Source organism: Oryzias latipes, chromosome 1 (genome assembly GCF_053564925.1).
Source record: "Oryzias latipes strain Hd-rR chromosome 1, Olatipes_Hd-rR_3.1".
NCBI lineage: Eukaryota > Metazoa > Chordata > Actinopteri > Beloniformes > Adrianichthyidae > Oryzias > Oryzias latipes.
In genome coordinates, this window is record NC_136237.1 from 16,858,066 (window position 1) to 16,877,945 (window position 19,880).

The following is a 19,880-nucleotide window of genomic DNA, read 5'->3' on the forward strand; positions in this document are numbered from 1 at the left end:
GTAAGTACCCAGTAAATTCCATAAAAAGTACCATGTAAGTACCCTGAAAGTACCCAGTAGTTACACTATAAGTACCATGTAAATACCACTTAAGTACACTGTAAGTACTGTACTGTAAAAGGAAGCGTTACCAGTAATTTTTACAACTCTGGTTTGGCGCGCCCCTATGCAACACATATGTTGCATACCTACCTTTTGCGCCACTGATGTACAGAGATGAGCCTTTAGACTTAAACAAAGCAAAAAAGGCTGTGCATGAAGAAGGAAGTGTGGCAAAGGTTATTAAACAGTAAAATATCACCTCCCTCCCCCACAAACCACTGCTTCACAATGATGAGTCTTGTTCTTTGGTCATATATGTGTGACCACAAGTACTGTTTTTTATAAAGTTAGTTCAGCAAAGAACACACCAGACTCTGTAAGGATGGCTTCATGTACCAGGTACGCTATCATCTAAATATAACAAAAAGAATGCAGAGAAAAGACTCTTATGGCAGCACTTGCATTAATTGTAGAGAAAATTTGTGTTTGAGGTCAAATTACAATTTCAAGCTGTGAGACATATTTAAATTATATTTTAAACATACAAGAAAAGTATGTTTTTTTGTGTTGTTTTTTTTTTGCTACCCGCTGGGTAGCTCGGTTGGCAAGGTGAGAGGCTACCATGCCACCCAGGGTTCGATTCCCGGAGGAGAATGAGCAATGGTACTGGAGGCAATTACCATATCGATGTCGAGCAATTAACATAACTCCGTGAGGGTCCTTAGGCAAGACCCTTAACGCTACTGCCTCCCGAGCGCACCGCTCCCGCAGGGGATGGGTCAAATGCGGTGATCAAATTTCGCACACCTAAGTGTGTGACAGAAAGGTACTTAAAAAAATACTTCACTGTGTTTATTAGATATCAAACCATAAACTATCAAACTGACAGTGACAGTTTCTGAAGGAGGAAGGAAGTGAGTTTGAGGAGGGGACTGATTCCAGCCAGCAAAGAGAACTTTTGCCAACCGCATGTATCAGTCGCTGTGCAGTTTAAAGCTGCAGCTTTGATATGACCAGACTTTAAAATAAGAATTAAAAAATTGTGGGCCCTCTTTTTTCCCTGGGGTTCCCCCCTCCTGGGCGGGGGCGGCGGGCCCCTGCCTCGCTCCTCCCTGGACCAGCCGTGGGCCGGGCGGATGGCTGCCTGGAGTGCGGAGCGGGTCTCACTTGGGGGGTCCTGGCTCGTACCTGGGGTTGGGGCGGGGGGATGCCCGGAACTCCTGGGTGGTGGTGGGGTGCTCGTCTGGGGCTGTGGGCGTCCTTCTCCGGTGGGGCCCTGCGTTGGATTCTCCCGGCGCGGCGGGGGGGCTGCTCTCTTGGTTGGGCTGGGGCGGCGCTCTCTTTCCCTCCGTGCCTCCCTGCTCTCTGGCTCTGGGGGCCTTGCGGCGGCCCTGCTGGCCCTGGCCTGGGTGGCGGGCTTGGTCGCCCGGGCGGCGGTTGTTCCCTGCCGGTTCCCGTGTGGCGTTGGGGGGATTCTGGCTGCCGCTGCTGCTGCGGTGGGGGTCTTGGGGTGGGGATGGCTGGGCACTCTCCCTCCTTCTTTTCACGTTCCACCATCCATTTTAGAAGAACATAAACACTCACCTGAGCACTGGTGTTAGCTCACGTTTAAACTAACAGTTTGCATGATTGATTGACTGAAATATTTCACACTAGTTGGTTTTAAGGCATAAGTATGCGTGTGAACACTATCTGTTTTGTGTACATGTCGACAGGTGGACATTTTTGCAGCTAGCAGGTGTGTTTATAACATTTGAGTGTGTGTGTGGACAGGCTCCGCCCTTTTTTTTTTTTTTTTTTTTTTTTTTTTTTTTTTTTTTACTACATTTGAACCTTACCATAATGATTAAAAACCAGTAAACTTGTTGCTTTATGCTTTTATGCTGCTTCATGGTCTTATCCCCCTTCCCCTCCTATTATCACCCCCTACCCCGCCTCTCTCTAACGTCCCTCTCTCTTCTTCCCCTCTTTCCTTTTCCGTCCAGTCCAACACCAAAGATTTTCAGACATGATTGAAATTAATAAAGTTTGGCCTCAATTACAAAAGGGGTTTATTCAGACATACCTTTGGTTTGTCTGAAGATTAATAACCCCTCTTGTTAAAGTAAAATATGTCCAACACAAGAGGCCCTCAGCTCTCATCTGTCTGCCCAGGTGTTGGACAGGACAAGTTAAAAAAAAAAAAAAAAAAAAAAAAAAAGAATAAAAAAATTAAAAAAATTTGCATTTTTCTTTTTATTTTGTCTATAACTGGAAAAAAAAGACACAGACCAATGAAGATTGGAACGTCATACTAGAACTTAAGTAAGCAGTTCTATGCTTTAACTTTATTTTGAAACTGGTGTTAAAGACAAAAATGTTATTTTGTGCAGGAATAGATTTGATTATCAAAGAAAAAGTTAAATTTGTTTCAACCCTTTGATGACTGAGCCTATTTCCAGCCATTTAAAAAAGTCACTTACGTTTTTGCTTTCAAGTAAATGTTAAATTAAGGGGATTTTGAAGCGTTAAATGTTTGATGCCTATATAGATCAATAGGCGTTGGGGGTTTAATAATCTGCTTTTCTTTACACAACAGTTAAGAAACTATTAAATGTCAGCTTTTATCTAAGGAAATTTGAATGTCAGACGAGTTCTTTGAAAAGTGCAAAGTCACACTGACAATAAAAATGAATTTCTGCTGAAGACACATATAACGAATATCATTTTAGAGTATTATTTTACTTTAACAACCAATGGTCTAAAAGGGTTAAACATTGTTACAGCATTGGAATCATGCTGACTATGTAGAAACACACATAATTCTGCAAATTCACATGTGTTTTCTTCAGATAAACATAAAATAGTTTTTGACAATGATTGTTAACTTCACAGCATTGATCATTTTAGAGAAAACGTCACATGTTCAAATCTGAAGAAGACAGCAGCCATGTTCCTGACAGACGCTGGATGTCTGCTTTTCATTCTTTACATATCAGGTAAATAATCTCAGATTTTGTTTCAACAGTTGAAAAATTGGCTCAGGTCCTTGAAAAATGTTAAACAAAATGTGGAATTTCTTTTCAAAATAAATCCTGCTTTTTGTGCCTTGGGTTACTTTTTAAAGAACTGATATTAACTCTGAAATTTCAGGAATACAAAGTAAAATGTATTTCTGTTTAAGAGAACAAAATAGATTATATGATTCTGTTTGACAGTTAATCAAATCTTCTGTTACAGGAGTTCAGGGAACAGCATCTGTTGAAAGCACCCAAAAAAAGTACAGATTATCAGAAGAGAGTCGTCTCACTCTGACCATCAATGATCTAAACAAGAGTGATGAGAAGATTTATGTCTGCTGTGAATCTGCTGACAAAGACAGCTGCAGCAAAAACCAAATTCAGCTCTACGATGAAGGTAAAAATGATGCACGTCCATTTCTGTAAATGATAATTAGCAAACACTGTTAGAACTGTTGTTACAGAGCTGCAGGTGAAGGTGTTTCCTTCCAAAGACGGACAGACAGCAACACTTATGTGCAGCAGCAGAAGCGGCTGTCTTTTCACTCAAAACCACACAGGCTTCATCTGGTTCAAGAACAGACAGTTTCTCTATTAGGACTGGTCTCCATGGTACCAAGAGCTAGTCAGCGGTGAGGAGGGAAGGAATTTATATTTTTGGTAATTTCATTAGGGTTGTCAGTCTTAAATTTTATTACATTGAAGATAAGTCATTTGCTGAAGTGTGTGCTTTTACATCCTTTGAACCTTGAAGAAGCTTCCTTAAGTTGCATATGTGAGAAGTTTCAGGAATGCAGCTCCACATCCATCCCCCGTCAGGAAAAGAAACAGTCTTTGATCTTCTAAGACCATCTGAAAGGCTTGGCTGTAGGTCTGACATGTATCATAAATCAATCATCTCTGAGACTGATTCAATCCCTGGGAACCGCTTCAGACATCTGCTCACGTGTGGGGAACAAAGGTTTATTATCTACTGGCTGATAGGAAGTTCCGGTCACCTGTGGGGGACCACCTGGGGAGCCATTTGGTTGCGGGACCATGTCAGTCTGTGAGGAGACCTCCTGGACAGCAGACGCGGGAAACAGATGCTGACTCCAAGTATGGACTAAGGAAGTAGGCAGGCTCCCTGCCGGCCAATCCGAGCGGCCAGAGGCGGAGATACAGCAGCCATCTTGCTTCCAGAGGAGGAGATTCTGACCACATGTTTAAAAGTCTGCACTCAAGGAATTTTCTTTGTGTCCAGACAAGCTGCAAGTAAATTCGGATTGTAACCTCTTGTCTATTGCAGGATTGATTTTGGACACCCAGATCGATCTGTTTTATTCTGTTTTATTTTTGTTTAGAGCTCTTTGTTAGGGAAATAAAACCTCTTAATTTTATTCCGTTCGCATTTTCTGGTCATTTTCCCGACATACGAACACGCATGGAAGAAATCTCAAAGCGACAGATTTCTCATCTTTCTTCTTCTTGGTGACGCCGACGTGATTGTTGGGGATCGGAACGCGGAACGAAACGCAGATTGGACCGGTAGTGGTTTATTACGAGAATTCAGAGATTTTCGGCGTAAAGTCTGGGGAGGCTTCCTGCCATGCGGTCGACTTCTTCAGAGGCCTCATAATCATGGTGAGCAGAGCCTTGTAAAGTCTGCGTATTGATTAACTCAAATTAAAGGAGAAGTCGATTGTGTGGGTGGCGGAGTGTACCCTATATGAATGGGCGAGCGCACCCGAATGAATAAGTTTTGGGTTCACCCTCCCTGGAACAGCGGATTGAACGGGAGCAAATTATGAACTTTGGGCGGCAGCAAATTTTGAAAAATTGGACAATTATAAATTATGCAGGTTTTGCGTCTGTTCGGCCTGTGCACATTGAGCGGGAGCAAATTGGGAGCTTGTGATATTTGGAAATAAGCAAATTGACTAGGTTTGCGTCTGTTCAGCCTGTAAAAAAACCCTTACGAAAAACAGTGTTACTATAGGAACTAATTTTGCACGTTTTAGGATTTTCGGAAACACGAGGATGGCAGCCACCTTTATAAATTATTTTTTTAGATGAAGACATGACCAAAGAAGGATCCGCAACTGACACGGGAGGTGAATTTGGGGTAATATCAGGTATGTGATGCATTTTGTCAGGACAATGTACGACTGGAAACAATAGACAATACGACGACAGACGACGCTGACGACTTGACTTGACAACAGCGGTGAAAATGACTTGACTGAGGATGAATGGAATGAAATGTATGCGATTTTGGAAAGAATGGGATGAAAAAGTGTTTGAAATCTGTGAATTTTAACTGTATTTTCCACATTTCCCTGTGTATGTTTTCTCTATGGATGCAGCCATCTTGTTCACAGCGTGTTTACGTCACATGGACCAATGACGGGACGTTTTAGTTGCTTCGAATGTGTCGGCGACTCTGATTGGTTTTGTCTGTACCACGTGGTAAGGGTGACGGAGTCCTAGCCAAAATGGCGTCGGCAGCTATAAACGGCTTTGTTAGTACCACGTGGCCGGCGTTCCCGGGATGGCGAAACACGCTAAACTTTTTCACGAACAAATTTGAAGAGTGATGGGATGTAATTTGCGGTAAAATCATGGTGGGGATCGTCATTATCGAGCGTGGTCATGACCTCGGTTGTAAGACGTCGTTTAAAAACAGATTTCAGTGGTTTTCGGTTCGCCGAAAAAGGTTTTTAAGTAGCGCAGCACCTCCGACGTAAGCCTCTGCCACAACGTCGAGATGACTGCATGCATGGCTGCAGCAGCCGTCTCTGTTCGAACGAAAACAACTCTCGGGAGGTTCCCCAAATCTTTTCAAAACATGGTAAGGTAGCATCGGTGTAAAACATTTTGTGTAAAATAATTTTGCAATTATTTCGGTTATTCGCTTATTGTGAATACATGTCTCTAATTTGTTTGTATGTCCTAATAACCGTGATTAAGTTCAGCTTTGTTCGAAGAAGTATTATTGACATTTTAAATTTGTTTAATTTCGTTTTTCTGTTTGTTTTAATCTTGTGCACTGCTGTTTGAATTAGAAGCGAATGAGTGGCACTTTTGTTTGTTTGAATCATAATCAACAGTATTTGAAAAGTGTTATCAGAAAATAACTGAGATGGGAAATGGACAAAGCAGTGAAGTAAAGGAGAAATGAAAGGCATGGGAAGTGAAATGGAGGGTCTGTGGACATGGAAAGGCGTGGTAAGAAGGTGCAGGGTCTGGTAGAACGGAAGAAGGGGGAACATGAATGTTAAAACGCTAGTTAAGAACGATTCATTTCAGTGAAATGGTTTATTTTTGTTTATGTGTAAGGTACCTAATTTGTTGTGTTGTCTTTGTATTGATTGTCTGTGTTTTAGAGTGTGAATTTTTTTTGGTTAAATAAGGAAAAGCTTAAATTGTGGGATTTTGCTGCTTTTAGCACTTCTCCAAATTTCTTTTTGTAGGACAGCAAGTCCTTAATGGTAAGTCAAAACAATTTGTCTTTGTTTCTTGATTAAGAGTGAATGAAAAGCTGCCAGAATGCATGTAAGACAATATATCTTTCAAAGATTTTGCTGCACGTACGTCATTTCGGACAAAGAAAATTTTAGGGATTTTTCCCTTTGCTGGCTTTCATTACTGATCAACTGACGGCGTTGGAGACGGTGAAGACTGAACATGACTAATAAATTTCTAAATCTCTTTCCAAACAGAAGAGCAGACCTATCCTGAGACCTCATAAATCTTTACGCAGAAAAACCCCCTCTGCTTCAAACCCCCCTCTGCTTCGTGGGTGAGTGACAAAAGGCTCAGAAGTTTACCATCCCACGCAGCTCACTACCTTCACAGGAGGGGGCCGAGTCAGGAGGACTGACCCTCAGAGCACATTACAGGGCAGAGGGAGAAGTTGAACAACTGAAAAATCCACTCGGGATATAAGGTGTTACAAATTAAAACAAAGCAAATAACATGATGAGTTTAAATACCCTCAGGACCTGCAGCAATGTTCAGGTATCGGAGGCCGGGACAGGAAAAAAAGGCGGATATCCTGTCAGACGTGAGCCACCCAGGGGACCCACCCCCAGCAGCAGCTGGACATGGCATCTGTGGCGCTCAGGACAAATGGGCCCGACTGCCCACAACGAGGTACCCAACAGCAAAATGCACAGAGGGTGTGGCGGAATGAACAGTACCCACAGCTGCTCCAAGCCCCTCCTCCACCGTGGCGAGGACCACAGGGGTGGAAAGTCGGACAATACCACTTGGTGATGCAGGAGTCATGGTCCCTTTCAAGCTCAGAGGTAACTCCATGATGAGTCTAATGGACATTGGTGCGACATGTTCTTCCATAAACTGCCAGTTACCTCCACCTGCTCTGACAAATGGACATAGCCTGCAAAAGACCATCCGACTGACTTTTGACCAGATGGTGGAACATTCATATGTGCATTTACCACACACGCCTGTGAATCTGTTGGGACGGGACATTCTTGTCAAAGCAGGAGCCAGCATTCATTCAGACTGGATGCCATGCCACACACCACAGCCAACCCCCACTGCAGAAATCCAGGGGCCCCTGACACGCCAGGTGTGTACATGAATTTCAGGTATAGAAGCCAAGAAACCTGTCCTTGAAGCATTTTCCGCCTCCGATGACCTGAACTGCACCCTCTATTACGACAGAGAGGATGATCAGGAAGCATTTCATCAGGTAGCAGGCCATACGTGGCATTTATTTATTTATTTGTTTATTTATTTATTTATTTTTTAACTTGTCCTGTCGAACAGCTGGGCAGACAGATGAGAGCTGACGGCCTCTTGTGTTGGACATATTTTACTTTAACAAAAGGGGTTATTAATCTTCAGACAAACCAAAGGTATGGACGAATAAACCCCTTTTGTAATTGAGGCCAAACTTTATTAAGTTCAATCATGTTTGAAAATCTTTAGTGTTGGACTGGACGGAAAAGGAAAGAAGGGAAGAAGAGAGAGGGATGTTAGAGAGAGGGGGGGGTAAGAGGGTGATAATAGGAGGGGGGGATAAGACCATGAAGCAGCATAAAGCAACAAGTTTACTGGTTGTTTATCATTACGGTAAGGTTCAAATGTAGTACAAAAAGGGCGGGGCCTGTCCACACACACACTCAAATGTTATCAACACACCTGCTGGCTGAAAAAAAAAAGTCCACATGTCAACATGTACACAAAACAGATAGTGTTCACACATGCATACTTATGCCTTTAAACCAACTAGTGTGTAATATTTCAGTGATTCAATCATGCAAACTGTTAGTGCAGAGGTGAGCTAACACCTGTGCTCAGGTGAGTGTTTATGTTTTTCTAAAATGGACAGTGGAATGTGAAAAGAAGGAAGGAGAGTGCCCAGCCATCCCCACACCAAGACCCCCGCCGCAGCGGCAGCCGGAACCCCCAACGCCACACGGCAGCAGACAGGGAACAACCGCCCCCGGGCGACCCAGCCCGCCCCACAGGCCAGGGCCAGCAGGACCGCCGCGAGGCCCCCAGAGCCAGAGAGCAGGGAGGCACGGAGGGAAAGGGAGCGCCGCCCCAGCCCAACCAGGAGGGCAGCCCCCCGCCGCGCCGGGAGAGCCCAACGCAGGGCCCCACCCGAGAAGGGCACCCACAGCCCCAGACAAGCAGCCCACCACCCCCCAAAAGTTCCGGGCATCCCCCCGCCCCAACCCCAGGTACGAGCCGGGACCCCCCAAAGGAGACCCGCCCCACACTCCAGGCAGCCACCCACCCGGCCCACGGTTGGTCCAGGGAGGAGCAAGGCAGGGGCCAGCCGCCCCCGCCCAGGAGGGGAGCACCCCGGGGAGAAAGGGGGCCCACCAGGGGTGTTGTTAACTTGGCCCGACCAGGCTCGGCCACAGTTGGAGATTTGGCGGGGCCCAGCACCCAGGGGCAAGGACCAGGACCCAGCGGCGACTGAAAAGCGCGCGCCTCAGCGCGGCGTGTGCGTCAGAAGTTTCCTTCTACAACAAACACTGTTGCTCCACGGACGCCTCTGCGCTCCGCACTCGGCCGCGCGCTCCTTGTCTCCCCTTCCTATCTTCTCTGACACGCCTCGCCAGGGCGGCTGCAGGGAGAAACTCCATGCTGTTTGGCTGCTTAGAAGTGTGTTGAAAAATAAATGGCTTGTTTCTTGGAGTTGAATAGAGAATTCAAACCATTCACTGAGTCCGAAAGTACGTACATGGCGGCCGCCAATTAAATCCATAAATTAGCCGCGTCAGTTAATAAGCCGCAGGGATGTGAGCGCAGGAAAAAAGTAGCGGCTTGTAGTCCGGAAATTACGGTACTTAAAAACAGTAATATGTCATCCGCATAGAGACTAATTTTATGATGGCTGTGTTTAGTCTTTATTCCTTTAATGCTCTCATTCTGTCTTATTGCTGCAGCTAGAGGCTCAATAAATATAGCAAAAAGAGAAGGAGAGAGTGGGCAACCCTGTCTGTTTATTAGTTCTAACTGATGCATTGGGGTTGTGATATAATATTTTTTTCCATTTGATGAATGATTCTCCAAAACCAAACTTATGGAGGGCAGCAATAAGGTACTTCCAGTTTACTCTGTCAAAAGCTTTTTCAGCATCCAGCGATAATATAGTAATTTCCTGGTTTTTAATGGTGGCAAAGTCTATTATATTAACAAGTCTTCGGAGATTGTCATCCGAGTGTCTGCCTTTGATGAATCCAGTTTGGTCGAAGTGAATTATGTGAGGAGTGATTTTTTCTATTCTCTGTGCTAGTGCTTTGCAGATCATTTTTACATCTGCATTGATTAGAGAAATGGGGCGATAGCTTGAAGGACTAGTGGGATCTTTGTCTGGTTTTAGAAGAAGGATTATGTCTGCTGAGTTCATGTTAGGTGGCATTGATTGGCTCTCATTGATAGATGTGACCGTTTTATAAAATGTTGGTGCCAGTTGTTCCCAGAATTCTTTATAAAACTCAGCAGGAAAGCCGTCAGGCCCTGGTGCTTTACCATTAGGCATAAGTAACAGAGCTTCATGAAGTTCAGACAATGAGAGCGGAGAGTCTAAGTTTGTGATTTGATCCTCATTTAACCTGGGTACGTTTACATTATTAAGAAATGAGTCAATACTTCGCTCTGACGGATTGATCTGTGGAGTGTATAAGTTTTGATAAAAGTCTTTAAACGCATTATTAATTTTTACCGGGTCATGGGTGACATTCCCTGTTTGGTCCATAATAGAAGTGATTGTTGATTTTTCTTTATTAATTTTAAGCTGATTAGCTAGAAATTTGCCAGATTTATTTGAGTTTTCATATCTTTCCAGTCGAAGCCTTTGTATCTGGAATTGTGTTTGTTTATTGATGATGTCATTTAACTTCAGTTTTAAATTTTTCAGGTCGCCCAGAATGTGTTCCTGTGCAGAAGCAGCATAAGCAGTCTCCAGGGTTTTGATTTTATTTTCTAATTCTAATAAATCTGCTTCCTCTTTGCGTTTTTTATGCGTTGAATAAGAAATGATTTTCCCTCTCATCACTGCCTTTGATGTTTCCCAAAGAAGGCATGGTGAGATGTCTGGAGTATTGTTGAATTCTAAGAAGGTTGCCCACTCTTTTTTAAAGAATTCAATAAATTCCTGGTCTTTTAACAGAGACGTATTAAACCTCCAGGTTATACCTGAGGGTGTGGATATTTCCCTAGAAATATTTACAGAGACGGGTGCATGATCACTGATAATAATTGGATGGACATTGGAACTTTGAATATTTTTTAAAAGAGAGTTACTGATTAATAAATAGTCTAAACGGGAGTGTGAGTGGTGAACTGGAGAAAAAAAGGTGAACCCTTTAGTGCCTGGATGACATGAGCACCAAGCGTCGCAGAGACCCAACTCACTCATGTACTGCTTTAGAATACTTGCAGACCGCCATGTACGCTGGTTCGCTGCTGTGCTGAGTCTGTCAAGTTCAGGGTCCAAAACAAGGTTGACCTCTCCTCCTATAATGATTGTGGAGTCAGAGTGAACCGAAAGTGAGGTGAAGAATCTGTGAAAGAAGGAAGAGTCATCAACATTCGGGCCATAAATACTGGCTATGCAATAGTCCTTATTCTGAATGGATATATTAATGATTATAAATCTGCCTTCTGGGTCAGTAACTGTATCCTTATGAGTAAATGTAACGTTTTTATTAATTAAAACAGCAACTCCTCTTTGCTTGGAGTTATAACTAGAAGAGTACATGACTGGAAATCGTGAGCAGCACAGGAGTTGGTGAGATGATTTACATAAATGGGTCTCCTGCAGTAAGGCTATATCTGCTTTAAGATCATCCAGGTGAGATAACACTTTCAATCTCTTTGGCCCAGAGCCAAGTCCACGCACATTCCAGCTAACGATGTTAAAACTGTTCATAACTGCTCTAACTGGGAGAGTGCAAGGCTAAATAGTGCGTGTGCCAGTCCGTGTGCGCGTGCCCGCTGTGCGTGTCTGCTGCACCGAGAAGCGCTGTGCGTTGTGGCTGAACGTTTCCTGGCTGTGAGCTGCATGTTGCGTGCGTCCTGTGTGAGCCTAAATGAGATGTTTGCAATTTATCAACGTGTGTGTGCGGGATCGCGTGTGCATGCCCTTGTGCGCGCTAGTATGCGCGCGCGCCCGTTCTGTGCATAAAAAAAAGCTCATCTTGGTTGCGTTGCCTTTACCTGATTCACATACGAGGAAAGGGGAAAAGGGGGGGGGGGGGGGGGCAAGACAAAAGAGAGAGGAAAAATGAAAGAACAAACAACAAAAACACCGAAACAACAACAGAAACATGAATGTGAGAGGGGAAGAAAAAAAACAGTTTTCCTGAGAGGTGTGGATTATTGATGATCCGATTATTTCCTATTCAAATAAATAAGTTTGCGGGTTTCTTCTGGGCAGCGCAGATGTCAGTGCGCCTCTGACAGCCTTCAGCACAGCCAGGGTGTTACCTCTGGGTCCCGGAACAGCTTGCCGTTCACAAAAAGCTTATCCACGGAAACCACGGCACGGGTTCCAGCAGAGAGATGCTTTCTCCTCAGCGGGAAGAGGATTTTCCGACGGCGGAGGATCTCGACCGGGAACTGGTCATTCACGCTGTAGTGTGTTCCTTTCAGTTCCCGGCCTCGGCCCTTTACCAGCTCCTTTTGTTTATAGTGTTCAAATTTAGCCACAATTGGACGCGGACGCTGGTTATCGTGGCATTTAAACTACACTGACATATATAGTGGTCCTGTGGGTTTAACAGTTTATTTTGCATTCACAAACTCACAAATGCAATGGTACACAGCTGTACCTCACTTAGCACTCCCCCTGGTCATGAGCCTTGGCAACTCGGACCCCTGACTGGGCGGGAAGTTAACACATACTGGCAAAATTGTGTTTTTTCAGGTGTTCATTTCTCTCCCTCAATAAAATGTACAGGTTAACTTTGCCTTCAACAACTAACTCCTGAGTTTTAGAGCATTTCTGCACTGTCAGTCATTACAGCAGAGAGGAGACGGCTCATGAAGATGCAGAGGTGATGTTAAAAACGCTCTCTGATGCTTCATGGTCCACAGGTTCAGTTTATGTTCGTTCATTCTTCACCGTCCCCCGGTGGTGATTCAGGTAACTACAGGAGCACAGGTTTTAGATCTCAGTGCAGCTGGGTGACTGATGCAGATGAAGGGAGGAAGGAAACTCAGTCTGGGCTGTGGAACTATGGTGTCATTGAATATTCGTATTCTTCATGGTGTACTTCTTTAAGACCGGTTTTAAAAGCTGATGGATCGCGTGGCATATGATTTAAGCTAATGCTAATTTAAGTCTACGATGTAACCATTATTGTAAAACCTATCCGTCCCTGATCCATACTGCATGCTGTCAACTTTAACCCCACAAGGTGTGTTGTTCGCTGCTATTGATTTAGCACACACTTTCTTTTGCATTCCATTACATAAAAATGGCAGACAATTATTCGCATTGTAGTACAGAGGGGTTCATAGAATCCTTCTGGCATTTTTGATCACTGTTTAAAGTCTCTCTGACAGAACATTATGCTATAAGAGGTTTGTGTTTTCATGATGTAGGTTGATGATCTCCTGCTCGCAGCACCAACTGCTGAACTCTGCCTGCAATTAATGAAAGATCTTCTGTTGCAGCTGTATTATTTCTTCTTGTGACCTTGCCTTTACAGGAGCGTGGACAGGACGCCTGTTCACCTTATCGATGCACCAAACTGTTTCTTGTTTTTATGTTCTTGCTTTACATTTAATTCGTTTTATGTGTTTGGGTCCTGGAGCTTAGCCCCAGGCCAAGAGAGGGAGGTAGACAAGAGGTCTTAATGATTAAAAGAAGGACATTATTTTATTATCATTGTTTAAATGTATTTGTCTAGAAAGAATGTTTAAATGGGAACGCAGATTGACCATTTTTAAATTTTTAAAGCTTTGTGTGTCTGTTCATCTGATTTTCTCTCATCTACAGCAAGGATGAGTAGGTTCTACGACTGGGTCATTAGACGACAGCCCCTAATAGAATTTTTTTCTTTTTCTTGAATTTGTATCTTCCCCATTTGTGTTCTTCATAAAACAGCACGAGGGGAAGCAGACCTTTGAGAAGAGAAATGTGGTGGACCTTTTCCATCATATTTGCTCTTACCTGCGCATGCGTAAATTGATTCTTGTCTCATTGTCTTTTGTGTTTTATTGTTTTTTATTTTTTAAGTTCCTGACCCTAACACTAACAAATACTTAGACCCACAGCAGAATCATCTTGGCAGAACAGTACCACAGCAGTGGACACCCCAAGTTCTTTTGCAGCCGTTCTGTTGTATCACCATGTGTCAGATCTCTAACAGGCTTATTGAGAAGTCCATAGGAGGCCAGGTCCAAGCTTGCCAGAGCTTGTGGGACATGCAGAAGGAGGACGCGAATGTTCGAGGCCCGGAATGACCTTTTTGGACTTTGGTGCATTTTACAAAATGGCTTGCTATTATGTTTGACAATTTTCTTTTCCTTTTCATCGTCTGTGTGATTTTGTTCTGCTTTAACATTTCTCAATTCCCCCCCCTTAATTCCAGGTGTTCCTTTTTCTTACAGGAAGTGCTATTTTTATTGTCTTTGTTATCTTTTACTTTTTAGAATAATTTGAATTTGTATTTGTGCATTTTCTTTATTTACTATTTTATGTCTTGTTCTTTGTAAACTTTTGTAAACGCCAATGTGCCAAAGATCCAATAAAACATGAGTATCCTTAGGGATGGCCGCCGAAAGGGGCACGGGGCCTTAGCAAGAATTTTTTTGTCCGACTGCTCAATGAATCTTTCACATAGATGGTTAAAGTTTAGCTCTGACAGTTTTCGCTTCTAAACTCATGAATGGATCATCCACACCTTTGAAATGCACATTGGTTCTGTTATAGATTGTGAGGGCTTGAGACCACAGCTGCCAGGTCATGTGGACCTGCTGAAATGTTTATATTGTCTGATGTGATAATGTGTTTTTATTTTTTATGTGACCTCACGAAGAGAGGGAAGCTGAAGGAATTAATATTTTTGGTAATTTCATTAGGGTTGTCAGTCTTAAATTTTATTACATTGAAGATAAGTCATTTGCTGAAGTGTGTGCTTTTACATCCTTTGAACCTTCGAAGAAGCTTCCTTAAGTTGCATATGTGAGAAGTTTCAGGAATGCAGCTCCACATCCATCCCCTGTCAGGGAAAGAAACAGTCTTTGATCTTCTAAGACCGTCTGAAAGGCTTGGCTGTAGGTCTGACATGTATCATAAATCAATCATCTCTGAGACTGATTCAATCCCTGGGAACCGCTTCAGACATCTGCTCACGTGTGGGGAACAAAGGTTTATTATCTACTGGCTGATAGGAAGTTCCCGTCACCTGTGGGGGACCACCTGGGGAGTCATTTGGTTGCGGGACCATGTCAGTCTGTGAGGAGACCTCCTGGACAGCAGACGCGGGAAACAGATGCTGACTCCAAGTATGGACTAAGGAAGTAGGCAGGCTCCCTGCCGGCCAATCCGAGCGGCCAGAAGCGGAGATAGAGCAGCCATCTTGCTTCCAGAGGAGGAGATTCTGACCACATGTTTAAAAGTCTGCACTCAAGGAATTTTCATTGTGTCCAGACAAGCTGCAAGTAAATCCGGATTGTAACCTCTTGCGTATTGCAGGCCTTGATTTTGGACACCCAGATCGATCTGTTTTATTCTGTTTTATTTTTGTTTAGAGCTCTTTGTTAGGGAAATAAAACCTCTTAATTTTATTCCGTTCGCATTTTCTGGTCATTTTCCCGACATACGAACACGCATGGAAGAAATCTCAAAGCGACAGATTTCTCATTTTTCTTCAGGAGGCAGTCACTTACTCCTGTGCTGTCAAATGTTATGAGGATTTCAGAGCCCCTGAAGTCTCAGTAGGTGAGCAGCGGCACATTCTTCCTCATTGTGTGAAGGAAGCTCTGAATAGACTCACTTTTCCTCTTCACAATAAGTTCTTGTAGGTCAATTAATGACAATTTTTTTGTTTTTTTTAAAACCAGATTTAGTCACATCAACTTGTTTCAGGGTGACATATGCTGAAAGCAGCATGTGTTCATCAGTGAATAAACAATGCTCCATCATGTTTCCCAAAGGTGATCTTTAACTTTACTTTCTTCAGATTTATTTAAAGTCAAGTTTTCACTTTGATTGTTTGTGGAGATAACATGCTGTGATTCTGACTTTCTGTTGTTGACTCTTGAATAAGATGTAAATAGAAGATATAATGCAGATTTAAAGTTACAATCCAATGTTGATATAAATCTATAATCTCTCAACAGAAATCTATCTTCAACAGACCCGTCTACAACACGATCATGTCAGGTTAACCTGCAACAGCAGGTGTTCTCTGACTGAACCTCAGGCCTCCATTGTTTTGTTTAGGAACAAAAAGGAAGAAAGTAGGACGATTACAGTTCCCTTAACATCTGCAGACACCTTCACTTGTTCTGTGAAAGATATGAAGGACTTTCATTCTGCTGATGTCTGTGAGTATAAAAAACACAAAGTTTATTAAGTTTAAAATCATCATTCTGTGAACTTTATGTTTTAAGCAACGAATGATCATATTTATGATCTTTACATCTCTGTATTGATGTAATTCAAATCATTTAATTAAACTCTAAAAAATAAATTCACATTTTTTTTACATTTCAGGTTTTGGTAACAGCAGCTGCTGGACTGTGACTTGTGCCCAAAAAAGAATCTGTGCTCTGAAAGACTCCTCTCTGAATATCTACTGTAAATATTCACATCCTCATGACCAGCCGCCAAAGTCTAAACTTTGGTTTAAAATAAACAAAAATATAAACCAGGAAGAACAACTGAAATAAAAAAATAATAGAGTGACATTTTATGAGTCTCCAAACCAACATAACCTTAGATTTGAAAAATTAAGTAAAAGTGACTCAGGAGAATATGTGTTTAGAATTGAAAGAAACTCTAGAGAATGGAAAGAATCCACTTTTCCTGAAGTTACTTTGATCGTCACAGGTAACTATTATCTTCATACTTTTATGTTTATTAAAGCAGACAACCCAAACGAATGCTTGATGTCTTTATGTTTTATATAATTTTTGGTTTGTCATTCTCTCTTTGAATCTTCTTGAATCTTCTGCAGAGGTGACTGAGGGTCAGAAAGTCACATTGACGTGCAGCACCAGCTGTCCTCTGACTCAAAACTCAAACTTTCGTTGGTATTTGAACCACCAACTTCTGAAGCTGGAAAACAAACACCTGGTTATAGATGCAGTCACCAGTCAGGATGCAGGAAACTACTCATGTGTTGATAAAACAAAAGAAAACTCCATGTCACCAGTAAAGACTCTCACTGTTACAACCACCAGCCCAAAGACTCCCACTGTTACAAGCGCCGGCCCAAAGATTCTCACTTCTCCAAGCGCCAGCCTAAAAACTCCCACTGTTACAAGCAGCCCAACAACATGGAAAGCAGTTTTTGGAAGAGTTTCAGCTTTAGTCATCATTTCAATTTGTCTTACAGTTTTCCTGTGGATTAGGTGGGTATGTATGGAGTCCTATACTGTTCATAATTAAATAAATAAATATTTAATTCAATAAATAAATATGACCCCATGCAAATACACAATCAACCAATAAATCTCTCATAAATATATAAAAAGATCCTGAAATTGTGAAAAACCAGCACACTGATTTTAAATTAGCCATTATTTTTATTCAATATATTTCATTTTGCTTTAAAAACATGTTCATTATTTTAAAACAGCATTTTAAAATATTCATTTTTAATCATGTTGAATTTTATTATAATTCTGTCTTTTTTCAGAAGATCATATTTCAAAATCGAATATTTTCCAAAGTAGCTTTGTTTTATTTCATGTTGCTGTTTTTCACAATAGCGTATTTATTTCATGAAGAGCTTTTTCAGCAGAATGGGTCTTTCTGTCAATCAGTGAAAGTGGGCGGGATCTAAACGCTCATTTGCTGATCCATGGAAATCGACTCATATTCCTCGATACCCGCTCAGCGGTGTGCCAGTCAGAGAGATGACATATTTCAGCGATATCCGCGAGGCTTTGCTGACATTAGAGATCAAATAGAGACAAACTATCTGTCTGCTGCACCAAACATTGACGACTCTGTTTTTGTAGTTTGAGGGTTTGTGTGGACCAAACCACAGAGAAGAGCTCCGGTCGTCAACATCTTTCACACTCCTCATTCTTACGCCATTCACTCACAGCTCACATCGTGACATATGTCAGCTCGCAGGAGGATCGACAGAGTGAGACCAGGCAGCTGTGCAAAGCGGGACAAGCCTGCTCGGGCCTCCTGAACCTTATGATATTTTTCTATTTTCAATGAGACAATGATTATAATCAGGTCCTCTGGTTTTATTTTTCCCTCTCAGGGAAAATGTTGAACCTTTCCTGCGATGACGTTTCTGACATCTTAACACTCTCCATGTACATTGTGCATCCATGCATTGTTACTGAGATAAGCACAAGCAACCGCTCCATGTGGCTACAAGGCTAAAAACATTAGCTTGTAGCCCCTCCCACACGCGGCATGGTGCGTTCATGGAAACTCCAGTTCATAGAAGCTTAGTGGAACTCCAACAACCACTCAGCCTAACTTAGACCACTACTATACGTTCACGAGAAGATGAAAATTGCCGAACCGACCACAAAATCACCTGAATTATGCACACTCGCCCAAAGCCACTTTTATCCGCAAATTTAGAACCAAAACTGCCCAATTTCTTGTAACACTGTGGATGTGTTGAGGTGCATACTCCCCCTAGTGTTGAGGGGTGTGCATTGCCCCATCACGTTTGCTGAAGCATCTTCGATCGATGTAGTCAGGGGAGTTAGGGTGCTGCTGCTCATGTCTGGGTAAAGGAATAGCCAATCACAAAAGTGTCTCCGCCTTGTCTAGTTTGATTGACACACAGACCCATTCTCCTGAAAAAGCTCTTCATGAAAAAAATCAGCCATTGTGAAAAACAGCAACATTAAATAAAAACAAAGCTACTTTGGAAAATATTGATTTTGAAATCCGAGGTTCTGAAAAAATACGTAAAATTATAATATATTCCACATGATTGAAATGAATATTTTTAAAATGCTGTTTTAAAATAATAAACATGTTTTTAAAGCAAAATGAAATATATATATTGAATAATATAATGGCTAATTTAAAATCCGTGTGCAGGTTTTTCACAATTTCATGATCATTTTATATATTTATGAGAGATTTATTGGTTGATTGTGTATTTGCATGACGTCATATTTATTTATTGAATTAAATATTTATTTATTTAATTATGAACAGTATAGGACTCCATAAGTATGGTCCCCCTGATCACTAATAATATATAATATTTATAATCCCGTTTTTGTATCTACTTTTAATTTTGTGTTGACCATTTCTACTAAACAGGAGGAAAAGGACCTCAGCTTAATCCTCAAGAATTTAAGATGACAACATGCTGGAGAAGATAAAGATTATAATGGCTGCAATTGAAAAACAATGGTCTTTATGTTGTCTGCTTTGCTTTAAAGCTGAGATGTTGAACTGTTCCTCATACATTTTTGGCAAGACTGCAAAAAAAAAAAAGTTGTATTTTTAAGATTGCTTCTAATGTATAAGCCAAAGTCAAATTTTGGTTTTAATGTGTTAAAGTTTATAATAATACTCTGAATACAAATTTTCAAATACATCTCTGTTAAAAGTGCAACAAACTTGTAAAAAATTATGGAAGTGATGTCACAATGTTCCATATATATAATCAGACCTCATAAAGGGTCTTTTTGAAATATCATTGATAAAATAAAATAAAGTTCAACTAGCAAATGCTATTTGTTTATAATATATATTATATATGATTTGGTTATAATAATAAAATATCATATATTGTCACATTCTGGATTCTTTACATGCTGTCTCTCCTTGAGGCATTGAGTTTGGTCACCACTCGTTCACTGTCCTTAAATAACCCAGCATCATACATATATTCTTTGACCATGTTGTACCTTAAGGTTTCTCAAACAAGCTGGACAGATCTAACATGTGTAATACTGAGCATACACTGTTTGTGGCCCTTTAATAAGTGTGCTGAATGATAAATGTCAAAGTCTGGAGTCCCTTTCTGTTGCCATAGTGCCCTCTTGAGGGCGACAAACTTCAATCATTTTTCACACTGAGACTAGAATCTGACTGCTTTGTCTCATCTGTGATTATTTTTAAATGTACTGCCTTTGTTTTTAAAAGCATTCTTTGTAAATAAAATGCATATAAAAATACATAAATAAATAGACAATAGA

The 19,880-nt window shown here is 41.7% G+C and overlaps 1 long non-coding RNA gene across 1 annotated transcript; it reads left to right on the plus strand.

Moving 5' to 3' along the window:
- Positions 1-15,390: 15,390 nt before the first annotated feature.
- LOC105354567 (uncharacterized) lies at positions 15,391-16,566 on the plus strand. The gene is made up of 4 exons (XR_909165.4): positions 15,391-15,459; positions 15,582-15,674; positions 15,861-16,067; positions 16,237-16,566. It is a non-coding gene; the product is annotated as an uncharacterized LOC105354567 (long non-coding RNA).
- The last annotated feature ends 3,314 nt before the right edge of the window (positions 16,567-19,880 follow it).